Source organism: Castor canadensis, chromosome 10 (genome assembly GCF_047511655.1).
Source record: "Castor canadensis chromosome 10, mCasCan1.hap1v2, whole genome shotgun sequence".
NCBI lineage: Eukaryota > Metazoa > Chordata > Mammalia > Rodentia > Castoridae > Castor > Castor canadensis.
Window position 1 is genome coordinate 111,964,709 of NC_133395.1, and position 16,917 is coordinate 111,981,625.

At 44.8% G+C, this 16,917-nt stretch overlaps 1 protein-coding gene across 11 annotated transcripts in view; it reads right to left on the reverse strand.

Annotated features, from left to right (window-relative positions):
- Sfmbt1 (Scm like with four mbt domains 1) overlaps nucleotides 1-2,331 on the reverse strand; it is a 122,973-nt gene extending 120,642 nt beyond the window's left edge. For 5 of the 11 annotated variants that reach the window (XM_074043932.1, XM_074043934.1, XM_074043931.1 and 2 more), the window contains exon 1: nucleotides 666-811. The gene's annotated coding sequence lies outside the window, so the exon portion shown is untranslated. The other 6 variants (XM_020175209.2, XM_020175211.2, XM_020175213.2 and 3 more) reach the window with 4 other exon arrangements.
- Nucleotides 2,332-16,917: the final 14,586 nt, after the last annotated feature.

Consider the following 16,917-nt stretch of genomic DNA (forward strand, 5'->3'; position numbering starts at 1 on the left):
ACCGAAAGCAACAGAAAGATGGTCATCTATTTATCCTAATTTAGCCAGTAAGGAAAATCAAATCTACGTAGACTAAGAAACCCCAAGATAAGGCAGCTAATCAATGGTAAAACTGTAGTAACTGTTTCCTGATCTCAGCCACTCTGTTTCCATCAGGTCGTTATTTTTCTGATACGACAAACAAGTCTTAACTCTGAATACTCGTGGCCTACAAGATTCAACATTCGCCACCGGTCAACAGCCCCCAAATGTAGGCATGAAGACATCCTCTCAAGGCAGTTGGCAAGGTAAGTCACAAGTGCGGGCAGTTTACTCCATATGGAATTAAAGTTTAAGCGTGACATCTTAAAAAGGTGGTTCAGAAGAAGACATACACAGATACTGGCAAAATCCATCACAAGTCCTCCCAAGTCTCTCTGATGGTTACTTGGTTCTCGCAAACAGATCCCTGCTAAGCAAGACTCACAAAAAATCACTAGGGGCCCTTTAACCCGAACTACTCCAAGTGCCCGGCCGGGAACAGCCCCGCCAAATAAAAGCCGGTTTGGAGACGGGGGCGCCCCCCAACTCCACGCGCACTCGATCTGAGGAGACCTGCGTGGCCGGCTTAATTTTAGACCCCATGAAAACAGCTGACACCTTGGGGAAAACTTAACACCACGTACATCCTTTCCGCGGGAACGTGTGTTCTGTTCTCAAAGGCGTTTCTGCTCCGCAAAGAACAGGCCTCGCTTCCCAGGACGCTCTGCTCGCCCCTCCACGGTCTCGCTCTTTTTTTTTTTTCAGCGTGCAAAGCCAGACTTCCAGAATAGAAATCGAAACGGTCACGGACCTGCCCAGTGGCTCGGGACCCCGATTGGGTCCGCGCGGAGGTCGGCAGCGCCCGGAAAGCCGCAGCGCCTGGGAGGCCGCTTCGCTTCACCAGGGCGGCCGAAGCCACCGGTTGCAGCGGCTGCCAGACGCTCTACAGCAGCGCAGCGGCCGCCTGGGCCCTCCGAAGTTGCGACCCGCCGCGCGGGCGGCGCGCCCGGCCCCGCTGCGGGTTCGCGCCCCGCCCAGAGCGAGCCCGGGGGGCGGGTCCGCGGGGGCTCGGCGGGCGGGAGCGCCGGGCGCGCGCGAGGAGGGGCGCGCAACGGGCCCGGCGCAACGGGCCCGGCGCACCGGGGAACTTGGGCGCCCGCAGCTGACGCCGCCGGCCACTTTCCTTTCACGCCCCCCACGGGTTGACGCGCGCCGCGGCAAGCCGCGGCGAGGTGCCCAGGCGCGCCCCTGTAGCCCGACTGGCCGGCGCGCGATACCGCGCGAGGCCGCGCGCGGGCGCCGCGCTCCCCCCCCACCGCCCCGCCCCCGCCCCCAACGTGCAGCCGCCGCCGTCGCCGCCGCCGCCGCCCGTTGGCGCCTCAGCCCGCGCGCCCGCCAGCTCCCGGCGGTTTTCCGTTGGCAAAGTTACGCGGTTGCTACGAGGGGGGAGGGGACGCCGCGCGGTCTCTCGCCCCGGCGCCGTCACCGCCCCTTCAGGCCGCCGCGCGGGAAGGCCCAGCCGGCGGCCCCGCTCTTTTACCTGCCGGGAGTTTTCGCGCGCGCGCTCGCCCGGTCGGTCGCTCGCCTTTCCCCCTTGGCTCGCATTCGTTTTCTTTCTTTCCTTCTTTTCACTCGCCCGCGCGGGCGCTTTTTCCGCTCGCGCCGCCCGCGCTCGCCCGCTCGCGCCCTCCTTCCTGCTGGGCTCGGCGGAGCGGGGCGGCCGGCAGCTCTCCCCGCCCCCTCCACCCGCGCTCCGGCGGAGGCGGTGGCGGCGCTCCGCGCTCCGACTCATTCCAATATGGCACGGGCGCAGGGCGCATGCGCCCGCGCCCCCCCCCACCATCCTCCCCCAGCTCCTCGGTCCTGCTGGCAGCCTGCGCCCCTCGTGCCGCGCGCGTGGCGCACCCCCGGCCCGATCTCTCGGCGCCGCTCGTGCGTCTGCCAGCCGGGCTGTGGCCGCGCAGAAGATGAGGTGTCCGCGGGCTGAGGAACTAGAGATCCAGCGCCGCACCCGCATCTCGCAGAGGACGCCCCCCAAGGCGGTGGCTCAGGGCATGCTGCGGGGTCTCGGGTCCCCGACGGCGATGTGGCCTCCTAAGAATCTGTGCGGACTGAGAGACTCGCCCTCGGGGACCTAGCGTCCGTCCTGGACCCGCTCCGACTCAGAAGGGAAGAGCCTCACCTCGGCTTCGGGACGGAGCGATGGGATATCCAGTGGAGTTCCCGGGATCGGTTCTGGCGTCCGGGCCCGAACGAAGCGCACGGCTGTAGCCCGCACGTGACCGTCTCGGGAAAGATGGCATTAGCAGAGAAGCGGGCCGAGTGGCGGCTGGATCTCAGATGGGTGCGTGCCGCTGCGTGAAGGGGCTGCGCCCGCCTGCCTAACCCGCGTCGGGGGTCAGGTGCGTCCTTTGAGACCATAGGAGCACCCAAGTGCCCCGTCTGTGAAGTCCCACTCGGCCTTTCTGCGCAAGCGATGTCTCCACGCTTCCTTCGGGGGCGCCTAGTAAATCTGAGTTTTCCTGCAGCAAGGGGGCACAGGGTGACCCCCGAATAGAATCCGGCGGGATAGCATCAGAAGCTCAAAGGTGGCTGCACGTCAGCCCCGCAGCCCGAGGGGCTCACGTGCGGCTATGTTTCCAGAGCTGGTCCGTTCCCCTGCAAGCGCAGGTGTCCGTGGTACGGACGGCTGCACACACACGTGTGCCGGGAAGCTCCCTCGGAAGGCAGTCCCAGCGCTAGTGAGACCCGAGAGTGCCAGACTAGACTCCAGGCACCTGGAAGGTGGTCTAGGTCAGGACACTGATGGCTCCTGACTTTCAGGGAGGAAGAGGTGCCTCCACTGCAAGAAGTTCTGGGGTACCCACACTGTGCCATCTTTCACTGATTTCAGTCTCCCTGGAAAGTACCCCATCTTGCAGGCAGACTTGCTCAAAGTCCTGCTGCGGACTGGATTTAAACCCAATTTTCTTGTAAGCACCACTGAAATGACACTATGATAACCAGAGACGGGAAGAAAAACATAAGAACAATAAAGTATCCAATTATTGCTACATAATTTGACTTTTCAGGCATAAAACCTTCCACATAGATACATATCTTATGCAGTTGCAACAACATATTTTCTTTGTTTGCTACTTTCACTAACATTTTTCTTTTAACATTTTTAAGGAGTGTAGGTATCCTTAATCATTCACTTTAGTCTCCTAATATGGCATATTTTGTTTCTTTGCAGTTTGCTAATACATCCTTGAGTTAAGCTCCCAGGTGGAAGACTATGAATGGTCAAGTGATTTTGACTTTCCCAAAGAGCTGCCTCATTTATTCTATCACCTCCAAGGAACAAAAGGAGTTTAAAGCACATTTCTAAGAATTGTCATCTTTTCTCCCCTACATTCATAATGTCTATTACTAGTTAAAGGTTATCTTACTTAGCATTCTTTAGATGACTAAACATTTTTAAATGAATGTTTTTCTGTGTATTTACTATCTGCATTCCCCTTCTGTGAATGATCTATTCATATCCATTCGTCTGTTGGGGACTTGAACCTCTTCTAACTTTGAACAGCATGTTTTATAGATACTACTCCTTTGTTAATGATGCAAATATTTTCCAGTCTGTTGTTCTTTTTTGTTTTATTCTACAGCTCAATCTGTCATTCTAGTCCTTTGTGTTTTTTCATTGGTTCAATGCTGACAAAGTGAGCTTTCTTCCAACTCATTTGATAGTCTATTTTCTGCTAGTTTGTATAATTTCATTTCATGTTTCATTATTTGATGACTATCTGTCCCAGTTTTATTTTGCTTTATTTATTTTGGAGTAAAATGTGGATTTAACTCACCTCCTCTGTCACCAATTGTTATTTCTTATGCAGCCACCATTTATTAAATAATTCTTCCTTTACTCTTGTTTAGCAGAACCTTTATGCTAGGCTTTTGATTTTGGTTGTTATAGTTCTGAATTCTCCATTTCCTTCCATAGACCTTGCTTTGAGTAAACATCACATGGATATAAATATTAATTCTTTGAAATAGGTTCTCACACTTGACAAGGCTTAATTCCCACTCATTGAGATCTTTTTTTTCAGCATATCACTTCCTATCCACACTGTTTTATGTGTTCATATGCATTCCAGGATAGTCATATAAGGGGTAAAAACACTGGTTTTGAGGGTAGACAATCCATCCAGATTCGACACTTAGCTGCTTTGGGATGCTACCTCTCTAAGACCTTAGAGTCTGGGTCTATAAAATGAGTATAAGAGCTCGATGCCTGGCAATAGTAAATGCCTCATAAATACCAGTTGTTGTTATATTTTTTATTCCAAAGAAGTACTGAGATTGACATGAGATTACATTAATCTAGGAATTAGTTTAAGCAGACAAAATACTCTGTAACATTTTGTTTTTTCAATTAGGATGTGCTATCTTTCTATTTATTCAAATATAAAACTGTCAAACACAAGCCAGGTCCCTTATTGACTCCAGCCTTTTCCCACTACTTACTCCGTGCCTTTCCACTGAGACCCAGCTGGCTACACTGGCCCTGCTGCCCTGAGTGTATGGGCCACTGCCATGTGTCTCCCCCCCTCCACCTCTCCCCCTTACACACACACACCTGCCCTGCTCTATCTCCATGTCTTGACTTCTTCAAATCTCCCCACCAGGCAGCCCTATTGTCTACACCATGTTATGAGGGGAAGAGTAATGAACTTGAAGGTAGATAACCTGGTGGTTACATTCAGATTTAGTCACTACTTCTCTATAAGACCATCCATGGCACTTTGTGGGAGCCAGCACCTCTCTCAGCTCAGTTTTCTCATCTCTACAGATCAAGCACAAAGCCACCTACCTTGCTAAGTCCTGGGAATCCAAGGACAAAATGTTCACTCTTTACAAACTGTAGCTTGTGTGGTAGTTCAAGTAGTAGAACACTTGCCTAGCAAATGTGAGGCCTTGAATTCAAACCCCAGAACCGCCAAAAATAAAAATACTTAACAATCTTTACAAACTGTAAAACATAACAGAATTATAGGAAATAACTACATGCCTGCGAAGCTGGGCGTATAGTTCAGCACTTGCCTGCAGGGTTTCATACCAGCACTGCAGAAGTAGAGAGTGGAGAGGAAAGGAGAAGAAAGAGAGGTGAGAAGAGAAGACAGGAGAGGAGAGGAGAGGAGAGAAAAAAGAAAAAGACCTGGTCCCAAAGTCAATTCCAGCAGGAAGTTTCCCAAGATGACTCCACTTCCTTTGTTACCTTCCTAAAGTATTTGACTTGCTTCCCCCACCACCATCCCCTCTCTTCTCACTTATCTTGGGACAGTCAAAAGCTACCCCCCCCAGCCCCACTTTTCATCCATGAGTGCCACAAGCCCAGGGCTCTGTACCAATCATCCCCCTCTCTGCCTCCACAGCTCTTCCCAATTCAGGGGAGGAGAATAAATTAATAGGTACAATTTTCCCAACTTTATTGTATTGATGCACTTTTCTTAAATCTTTTTGCAATTTCAACATTTTGTCAGCGAATAAGAGTTCATGGGTGCCAAACACACAACTGAGGGCTTTCAGCAATGCATGGAAAATTAGAGGAGCAGCTCTTTGGGCTGAGGTTTCTCTCTGGGGTGATGAAAATGTTCTAAAACTAGATCGTGGTGACAGTTGCACAACTTCGTGACTATACCAAAAATCATGGAATTGTACACTTTAAAAAATGGTACACCCCTGTAGTTCCAGCTACTCAGGAGGCTAAGGCAGAAGGGACTGCTGGAGTTTGGGACCAGCCTGAGTTACATAGCAAGACCAGTAGAGCCACTTGCACACTCATGTTTAGTGCAGCACTATTTACAATAGCCAAGCTTTAGAGACAGCCCAGATGCCCCATGACTGATAAATCGATTTTTTTCTTTAAAAATGTGATATGTAGGAACCAGTGGAGTGGTAGAATGCCTGCCTAGCAAAGTGTGAAGCCCTGAGTTCAAACCACAGTCCCACAAAAATAAAGTCAAACCCCAGTACCACCAAAAAAAAAAAAAAGTAGTACATATACAGAATGAAGTTTTATTCAGCCATAAAGAAGAATGAAATTATGTGTTTGCAGGTAAATGGATGGAACTGAAGAACTTCATGTTAAGTGAAGCAAGCAAGGCTCAAAAAGTCCAAAGTTGCATGTTTCCCTCATATGTGGAAGCTAGACCTACAGATTAAATGTATATATAGATACATAACATGACTATATATGTGGAAATATATATATATATATGGTGAGAGAGAACCAAATTGTATTAGTAAGTCTGTCTGAGGGGACTACAGGAGGTGGGAGAGGTAAAGAAAATGTTAAAGAATGAAAAATATTGAAACAATCCATCTACATACAAATATAATATAATGCACTGTACTGTAAGCTGCTGATAGAGAATGCCTAAGTGACTGGTGTGTTTATTTGACCAAAGCATGATATATATAGCTTGAAGATATATTGTAAGCATATATGTAAATATCACAGTATATACCCCTGTACAATTATTATATGTTAATAAAAAATTTTAAGTAAAAATAGGACTGGGGAAGTGGTGGAGCACAGGACCTGAGTTCAACTCCCAATACTGCAAAATTAATTAAAGATCACAGCCATCAAAAAAGTAAAAAAGGACTGGAGGTGTGGCTCAAGAGGTAGAGTGCCTGCTTTGTAAACATAAAGTCTTGAGTTCAAACCTCAATACCACCAAAAAAAAAAAAAACAGAAAAATAGTCTAGGAGTGGTTACACATATCTATAATCCTTGCTACTTGGAGATGGAAGGTAGTTTGAGGCCAGCCCAGTCAAAATTTAACTAGAGACTTTATCTGAAAAACAAACTAAAAGCAAAAGGACTGGAGACATGACTGAAGTAGTAGAGCACTTGCATAGCAAGCAACAAGGCCCTGAGTTCAATCCTTACCACTATGGGAGGGGAAGGGGAGGCCAAACACAGTGGTTTGCACTTGTAATCCTAGCTACTTGGGAGGTGGAGATCAAAGGATCTTGGTTAGAGGCCAACTCAGACCCCATCTCAACCAATAGCTGGGTGCAGTAGCATGCATATCTGTCATCCCAGTATGTAGGAGGCATGAACAAGAGGATCATGGTCCAGGCAAGTCTGGGCAAAAATCAAGACCTCATCTGAAAAATAACTAAAGCAAAAATGACTGGGGGCATGGTTCAAGTGATAGAGTGCAAGCACAAGGCCCTGAGTTCAAACCTCAGCACTGCCAAAAAGAAGTAAAAATAAGTAAATAAAAAGTGAATTTGTTGTATGTGAATTATATTTCAATTAAATTGTATGAGAACTATATACAGTGATTGGTATAGACAGTACAAACGGGTAGACCTTGTGCAAATGTGGCCCATAGGATGCTTTGTTCGACCAGCACAGTGAGGTTTTTCATGACATTTTTTTCAAGTATAATTTGCATATAATAAAATGCACCCATTTCATCTATGAACAGTTCAGAGGCATACCCCTTATAACCACCACCACAATCAAAATGCAGAATGTTGCTGGAGTGGTGGTGTGTGCCTGTAGTCCCAGCTTCTCAGGAGTGTGAGGCAGGAAGATGACTGAACCCAGGAGCAACCTGAGCAATGTTGTGAGACTCCATCTCAAAAACAAAACAGTGTTTTATTACCCCAGAAAGCCCCTTGAGACCTGTCCAGTGACACCCCACCCACAGGCAGTGACTCATCTGATTTTCATCTCCATAGATTAGCTTTGCCTGTTTTGAAAAAAATTCTTCATAGAGTGAGTAGTACCCTTTTGTGTCTTGGTTGTTTTGTTTTGTTTGTTGTGGCAGTACTAAGGTTTGAACTCAGGGCCTCACACTTGCTGGGCAGGTGATCCACCACTTGAGCCACTCCTCCAGCCCTTGTGTCTATTTTGGAAATTTACTCACATTGCTGAATATATCAGAAGAATATTTCCTTGTGTGTGTGTGTGTGTGTGTGTGTGTGTGTGTGTGTGTGTGTGGTGATGAAGATTGAACCCAGGGTCTGGCATATGCTAGATCAAGTGCTCTACCTCTGAGCTACACTCCATGCCCCCTCTTGTTTTTTTTCTTTTTCCTTCTTTTTGTTTTGGTTTTGCTTTTTGGTTTTGTTTTGGGATTTTTTGTATTTGAATTCGGGGCCTTGTTTTTGCTAGGCAGGTGCTCTACCACTTCAACTTGAGCCATGCCCCCAGCCTTCTTTTGTATCCTTTAATGTTAAGCCACACCATTATTTCAGGTCAAATATTATTTCAAGAGTGTAGAATACTCAGGGAATAAAGATTAAGGAACATTCTATTGTACTGATCTTTGAAATTTTATTCCCGTATCAGTGAAGTTTTACACATCTGCCTTCCAGTATGCTTATTTATATTTATATCATACTATTTTACATATATATATATAACTAGTCCAGTAAAAGATTACATGTATCATAAAACATAAACAAAATATAGAAGTTTTAAGAGATAAAAAATAAGTACAACTTATATTTTGGGGAGGTGGTACTGGAGTTTGAACTCAGAATGTCACACTTGCTAGGCAGGCACTCTACCACTTGAGCCCATGCCCTAGTCCTCTTTTGCTTTAGTTATTTTTCAGGTAGGGTTTTATGTTTTCTGCCCAGGCTGGCCAGTCTGGACCACCATCCTCCTGCTTGCTCTTTCATAGCTAGAATGACAGGTGTGGACCACTGAACCCAGCTTTTGTGTTGAGATAGTATCTCACTATCCCAAGTCTTTAACCATGATCCTTCTAATTCCTGCTTTCTGAGTAGCTGGGACCATAAATGTATGCCACTGTGGCAGGCCATAAATATTTTTTATTTTATATACCAAAGGAGTATGATCAGTTTCCCTCATAAAATATTAAGTTATAATATTAAATGACATTAAAGAAGATCATAATATTAACAACATTAATAGTATTTTTAATGAAAGGAATGTGATTGAAAAGTATTTCTATTTTTCTACATTACTGAAGTGTAATTGAAGCGCAATGAACTATACCTATATAAGTGTATAATTTGTTTACTATTGACCTATGAATACACCCATGAGACCATTATTACAATCAAGAACATAAATATTTTCATCAATCCCAAAAGTTTCTCTTCAAAATGTCTCTTTTTAATCCATCCACCACATTCCATCCCACTTTGGACAATCACTGATCTGTTTTTTGTCCCCACAGGTCAGTTTGCATTTTCTAGAATTTTACATACATGGAATTGTACAGTAGGCACACTTTTTGCCTATCTTTGTTCATTTTTGAAGCAAAATGATGGTGAGATTCCTCTATATATATGATGGATAGCTCATTCGTTTTTATTGTTGAGTAGTGTTCCACTGCGTGGACAGCCCACAATTTGTCTGCTCATTCTCCTCTTGATAAACACTGGGTTGTTTCCAAGTTGGACAACAACCCAAATGTCCAAATGATAGACACTCATGCACAAGTCTTTCTGTGCTTTCATTCCTCTTAGTTAACACATATATAATCAATTGTTGACATAATAAAATACAGTTAATAATTTATTATACAACATTATATGCATACAAAATAAACACCTCACCAAAAGTCATACACTACTGGGCATGTTAATGTACATCCATAAGCCCATCTACTCAGGAGGCTGAGGCAAGAGGATTGCAAGTTGGAGGCCTGAACAACTCTGGAAGACCCTGTCTCAAAAAGAAAAGAAAAGGAAAGGGAAAAGTAAAGGCAAAGGAAGGGAAGAAAAGGCCAGGGAAAGGGAAAGAGAAGGAAAGGATCATTAGGTGATTTTGTCCTTGTATAAATATCACAGAGTAAATATTCAAACTAAGATGGCTATGACATCACTAGGTGACATGATCTCATGGAACCACTGTCATATATATATTCCATCATTGGCTGAAATGTCATTATACAGTGCATGACTATATACTCATGCACATACATGAAAATACACTCACACACTTTTCAATGTGTATGCCTTTCAATGGGGCATTTAGTTCCCCTTCCTGTGATCCACTACCTGCTGCTTTTGGATGCATGTTAAAAATAAGCAGACACCCAGGCTTCACCCCAAAAAGCCAGTTCCACAACTTGGAGGCTAAGCTGGGCTGAGGGGCTCAAATTTGGAAGCACAACACTGAGTCTTCCTCCCTGACTACCTGCAGCCTAGCAACCAGATGAGAGCACAGAGCAGAGCCAGCTTCAGCATAGAGCATCCTCCACAACCATTATGACCCTTTTGGAGAGTTCAGAATGGGAAACTCATGAATGAGGAAGGTCATCATGCTGTCAGAAGGGACTTGGCCCACACAGGAGAAGGAAGCATTAAGAGAAACATGAGCATTGACCCTCCCAGTCTCTCTTAATGGCCACCTGCCAGTATCCCTCTGCTGCCCAGCGTCCTCTCCCCACACTCTGCCTGTTTGCCATGCATGGAAATCTCAGTTCCCACCTATCCCATGATTTCTGTCCCATTCCCTGCTTCTTCCCACTCTGCCATTTTTCTCTTATGGCTTACATACAGTAACTTAGGATATTGGTGTGAAACCATGAAACATTAGCAAGGATATTTAATATTTGATGCCTGATACAGCTACAAGGCAGCTTAATCTCCATGATTAACAAGGGCAATTTCTAGACCTCTGACTGATCCCTGTAGGTCTACCCTAGGTGGATTTAGGAGGAAGGAATTTTTTTTTTTCAGTACTGGAGTTTGAACACAGGGCCCTGTGCTTGCTAGGCAGGCATGCTACCACTTGAGCCACTCCGCCAGCCCCAAGAAATTTTTGACTACAACAGATAAATTTAAGGAAAATGCCAAAGCTTTGTGCAAAGTGAAGCATTGCCAATTGAACCCTAATTTTCTCATTACTTATTTTATAATTCCTTAGGTATGTGATCTTCATTCCTGATGTATTTCTCCTAAGGCCTTCAGTTTCTTTCCTCTGTCATTATCTAGTCATTCTATCAGGTCTGGAGTAAAACCATGAGGTAGTCATTTACCTTCCTGATACCAGTTATTTTATCATTAAAATTTGACTAGTAACACATGGTTGGTTGAAAGCAGAGCACTACCTAAAGATGACTGGAAATTCTTTTGGCTATAAGATTTGGGCTTGACTTGTCAACAGGCTTGTCACTTTTACAGAGTTTTCTAGCATTTTTCCAAGGCAAAGCCTGGCTACATAAAGCATCCATCCTTCTTTTTCACTGATGCCCACTGTGTGCCTGCCCCTGCTGGGCTGTCACTATTGACATAACTGTGACAAGGCCTCTAGCCTCTCAGGGCTGGTTCAATGAGAAGGTAGCACAGAAAGGGCCTCTGAGAGAGGAGACCTAAGTTTCTCTCCTGGGTTTGTAATCATAACCTAACTCTGCTTATAACCCTGGGATAAAGTCTCAACTGGGCAGTAAGAGAATGTAGAGAAATTCTATAGAACTTCTCAGTGATAGATCCAATATGATGGCCTGGAAGAGCCTGCTGGCAGCAGGCATCCTTGACAAGTGAAGACAGTGCTCTTTGCAGGCAGCAAATGTTTTATCCACCATTCCTGGCAGGACCCCAGCACCCAGAGAATTCAATAAAGGCATGTACATAAAACCTTGTGCCTGACTTGTAGTTGGGGCGTACCAAAGGCAAGTTCCTTTCTCCTCTTGCACCTGTGCATGTTTGGCAGATCTGTTTCCTGCAGCAGGACTCTGGGTCACCATCCAGTTACCAGGTTCACCTCCAGATGGGGCAATGGGTGGGTTCTTTGTGGCAACAGGGGGTCTAGGGCAGAGGACCGTCTAAGAATAGGAGCACCTAGAGTTCTCACACATTGCTGTTGGCAGTTTCTTATAAAGTTAAATATACACACAGCTTCTCCACTCTGAAGTATACACCCAAGAGCAATAAAAGCACACATCCACATATACAGGCTTAGACAGGAATATTCAGAGCAGCCTTGCTCTGAATAGCCCAACCCTGGAAACAACCAAAATGTTCATCAACAGGAGAACAGATCAACAAGTGTGGGCTACTTAGCCATACAATGGCTACAACTATCAGAGGTAACAAGGAATGAACACCTGCTATACAGGGCAAGATGGATGACTCTAAAAACTTTATATTGATCAAAGAAAGCCAGATGTAAATGACCACATTTAGACAAAATTCTAGGACAGCAAAGCTGAGATACTTCTGAGGATAGACGTCAGATGGTGATTACTTCTGGGTTAGGGGATATTGACAGTAAAGGAGCTGTCCCAGGGTGATGTACCCTGCTTAGGCTCATGGTTACATGGCAGGCATCAGTCTATGTAAAAATCACTGAGTTGTACATTTATTGTTAGTTACACTTTCTAACAACTGAGTTGTTAGAAAAAATAAGGCTATAGGGTATGTTCCTCACTGAGGAGCCTCCTGGGAAGGGGCAGCTGCAGGAGAAGCAGCCAGTGGCACTGGGCCTGCACACTAGGGCTTCCTCATCCAGCCCACTCTGTAGGACCCTGGCTGAGAACTGCACCTGCCTCCTGGTGCACTGGTCAGGACAAACCAATCTCTAACCCAATGAGGTTATAAACATGTAAATAGCCATTAATAGCAAATTTGGAAACTTTTATCACCAGTATGCCAGAGCCTTTATGGCAACTCATTAATACACCTCCTATTAGAGTTTCAGCAGATCATAGCCAGAGGGGCCAAGTGATGCCTTTGAGTGAGCCTGACCACATGTCATTACCAGACCCTGGGCTTTCCCAAGGCCTCAGGATTCCATGGCCAGGGTAGGGCATGAGGGTCAGTTGTAGCCAGTCTTGCCCAGCACTTTCCTGTGTGGCATCCTGGTGCAGGAGGTAACAAGGTTGGGTCTTAACATACCTTAGCAACTGTACCCATGATACTGACACTCTCATTATCAAAGGCTCACTACTACCAGCAGCTCTTCTGATCCCCACAGCAACTCATAAGGAAGGAGCTACCCTTAGTTCCTGTTACAGTCATGAAATACTGAGGCCCAGATAGGGCTACACAGCCAGGAAGTGGCAAGCCTATGACCTCATACCCTGTACATCCCATACTTCTCCCCACCCCCATAGGCTACAGGCTTGGAGTCTAATCTGTAGATGCAGCAAAGAACTTAAGTAAGAACAAGGCCAAACATGCATTCAAAAAGAAAGCAGTCTAGTCTATGGCCATACCACCCTCAACACGCCCAATCTCCTCTGATCTTGGAAGGTAAGCAGAGTCAGGCCCAGTCAGTACTTGGATGGGAGAAAGCAGAGATCTATACGACAGGTAACACCATAAACAAACTAACAATACAAGCGAAAGATAGAAAAAATCTTGCTGCCTTTATATCAAAGGATTAAAATTCAGACCATAAAGATCCACAAATCAATAAGGAAAAGATTAAGACAGTGAAAAAATGAGCGAAGACTGTAAAACAGACTTCATGGAAAAGGAATAAAAATAAGAAGCTAAATAAGAGAAGATCAGCAAACTCCTAAGTAATGGGGAAACTCACACTGAAGGGAGATGTTTTGGCAAAGTATTAGGGCTGCAAGGTGCAGGAAGTCACCTCTCTTGGCGGTGGGCACAGGCCTTTTAGAGGATGACTTAGCACCTGCCACTCTGCTCAGCAATTCTACTTCCTAGGGCCTCCCACAAAGAGCCTTACAGGGAGTCCTGCATATTGGTGGCCTCTGTGGTCCAGTGTATAACTGCACCCCACTGAAAACAGCCTAGATGTCCAGGAAGAAGGGACTGGATAAACTTTGTGGTTATCCAGGTAGCCATAGGCAATGATGTGATTACAAGGACTGAGGAGGAGGAAAGAAGAAACGTCTGGTTTGGTGGAGGAGGGGTTCTATGTCTATGTCCCCCACAGGAGAGTAGAGTCTGCTGGAAGCACCTTAAATCTGAAGTCTGGGAGTTGGGTTTGGATGCCAACATCCCCCCCTCCACATCTCCCCACCTATCCCCATCACAACCCAAATCTACTGGTATTGGTGGGGAGAAAGGAGAAAATAAGTTCTGAAAATTATTACAGATTTAAGCCTTTAAAGGAGTAGAACTGAGGTTTTTGTTTATTTGTTTTTGGTAATACTGGGGTTTGAACTTAGGCCTCACACTTGCTAGGCAGGAACTCTACCACTTGAACCACTCCCCTAGCCTCAGAACTAGTCTTGAATGCCAAAATGAGAGAATGAAGATAGGAAGTCAGGGGCTTCAGTATGTCACATCATCATGGGATGTGTTGTCCATTGGGACAGAATCTTTAACACAGCCAGGCCTACCATTAAGACTCTGTTTTTCAATTCCATTTACAATAGCCTCAAACAAAATCAAATACCTAGGTGTAAACCTAACAAAAGATGTGAAAGACCTCTATAAGGAAAACTATACACTTCTGAAGAAAGAGATTGAGGAAGACTATAGAAAGTGGAGAGATCTCCCATGCTCATGGATTGGTAGAATCAACATAGTAAAAATGTCGATACTCCCCAAAGTAATCTACGTTTAATGCAATTCCCATCAAAATTCCAATGACATTCATTAAAGAGATCGAAAAATCTACTGTTAAATTTATATGGAAACACAAGAGGCCACGAATAGCCAAGGCAATACTCAGTCAAAAGAACAATGCAGGAGGTATCACAATACCTGACCTCAAACTATATTACAAAGCAATAACAATAAAAACAGCATGGTACTGGCACAAAAACAGACATGAAGACCAATGGAACAGAATAGAGGATCCAGATATGAAGCCACACAACTATAACCAACTTGTCTTTGACAAAGGAGCTAAAAATATACGATGGAGAAATAGCAGCCTCTTCAACAAAAACTGCTGGGAAAACTGGATAGCAGTCTGCAAAAAAACTGAAACTAGATCCATGTATATCACCCTATACCAAGATTAACTCAAAATGGATCAAGGATCTTAATATCTTAAGATAAGTTGATACAGGAAAGAGTAGGAAATACTCTGGAGTTAGTAGGTATAGGTAAGAACTTTCTCAATGAAACCCCAGCAGCACAGCAACTAAGAGATAGCATAGATAAATGGGACCTCATAAAACTAAAAAGCTTCTGTTCATCAAAAGAAATGGTCTCTAAACTGAAGAGAACACCCACAGAGTGGGAGAAAATATTTGCCAACTATACATCAGACAAAGGACTGATAACCAGAATATACAGGGAACTTAAAAAACTAAATTCTCCCAAAACTAATGAACCAATAAAGAAATGGGCACGTGAACTAAACACAACTTTCTCAAAAGAAGAAATTCAAATGGCCAGAAAACACATGAAAAAATGCTCACCATCTCTAGCAATAAAGGAAATGCAAATTAAAACCACACTAAGATTCCACCTCACCCCTGTTAGAATAGCCATCATCAGCAACACCACCAACAACAGGTGTTGGCGAGGATGTGGGGAAAAAGGAACCCTCTTACACTGTTGGTGGGAATGTAGACTAGTACAACCACTCTGGAAAAAAATTTGGAGGCTACTTAAAAAGCTGGACATCGATCTACCATTTGATCCAGCAATACCACTCTTGGGGATATACCCAAAAGACTGTTACTCCAGAGGCACCTGTACACCCATGTTTATTGCGGCACTATTCACAATAGCCAAGTCATGGAAACAGCCAAGATGCCCCAGCACTGACGAATGGATTAAGAAAATGTGGTATCTATACACAATGGAATTTTATGCAGCCATGAAGAAGAATGAAATGTTATCATTCGCTGGTAAATGGATGGAATTGGAGAACATCATTCTGAGTGAGGTTAGCCTGGCTCAAAAAACCAAAAATCGTATGTTCTCCCTCATATGTGGACATTAGATCAAGGGCAAACACAACAAGGGGATTGGACTATGAGCACATGATAAAAGCGAGAGCACACAAGGGAGGGGTGAGGATAGGTAAGACACCTAAAAAACTAGCTAGCATTTGTTGCCCTTAACGCAGAGAAACTAAAGCAGATACCTTAAAAGCAACTGAGGCCAATAGGAAAAGGGGAACAGGTACTAGAGAAAAGGTTAGATCAAAAAGAATTAACCTAGAAGGTAACACCCACGCACAGGAAATCAATGTGAGTCAATGCCCTGTATAGCTATCCTTATCACAACCAGCAAAAACCCTTGTTCCTTCCTATTATTGCTTATACTCTCTCTACAACAAAATTAGAAATAAGGGCAAAATAGTTTCTGCTGGGTATTGAGGGGGGGAGAGGGAAGGGGCGGAGTGGGTGGTAAGGGAGGGGGTGGGGGCAGGGGGGAGAAATGAACCAAGCCTTGTATGCACATATGAATAATAAAAGAAAAATGAAAAAAAAAAGACTCTGTTTTTTCAGTAGTGTATTATTCTTGCTTTATAGAGAAAACCAGATTCTAAACCTTGCGAATTCTAAGCTGTGGAGAGCAGACCAAGGGTGTCTTTTGATTTAATTGTATTACCTTTTTTTTTTTTTTTTTTTTTGAAAGAGAGTCTTGTTGTGTGACCCAGACTGATCTTGAATCCTGGAATCCTGGGCTCAAACAATTCTCCTGCCTCAACCTCCTGAGTATCTAGGACTCCAGGCATGCACCACTGTGTCCAGCTTTTATATATTTTTGAAGTAAGGATATATTCATATATTACATATGTAATTAAAGACTAAATAAGCCAGGCACTGGTGGCTCACGCCTGTAATCTTAGCTACTTAGGAGACAGAGATCAAGAGGATTGCAGTTGGAAGTCAGCCTGGGCAAATAATTTATGAGACCCAATCTGGGAAAAAAAAACTCTTCACAAAAAAGGGTTCAAGGTGTAGGCTTGAACTACACCTACTACTATTTGAACTACTACTACTAGTTCAAATGCCAGGACTGAAAAAAAAA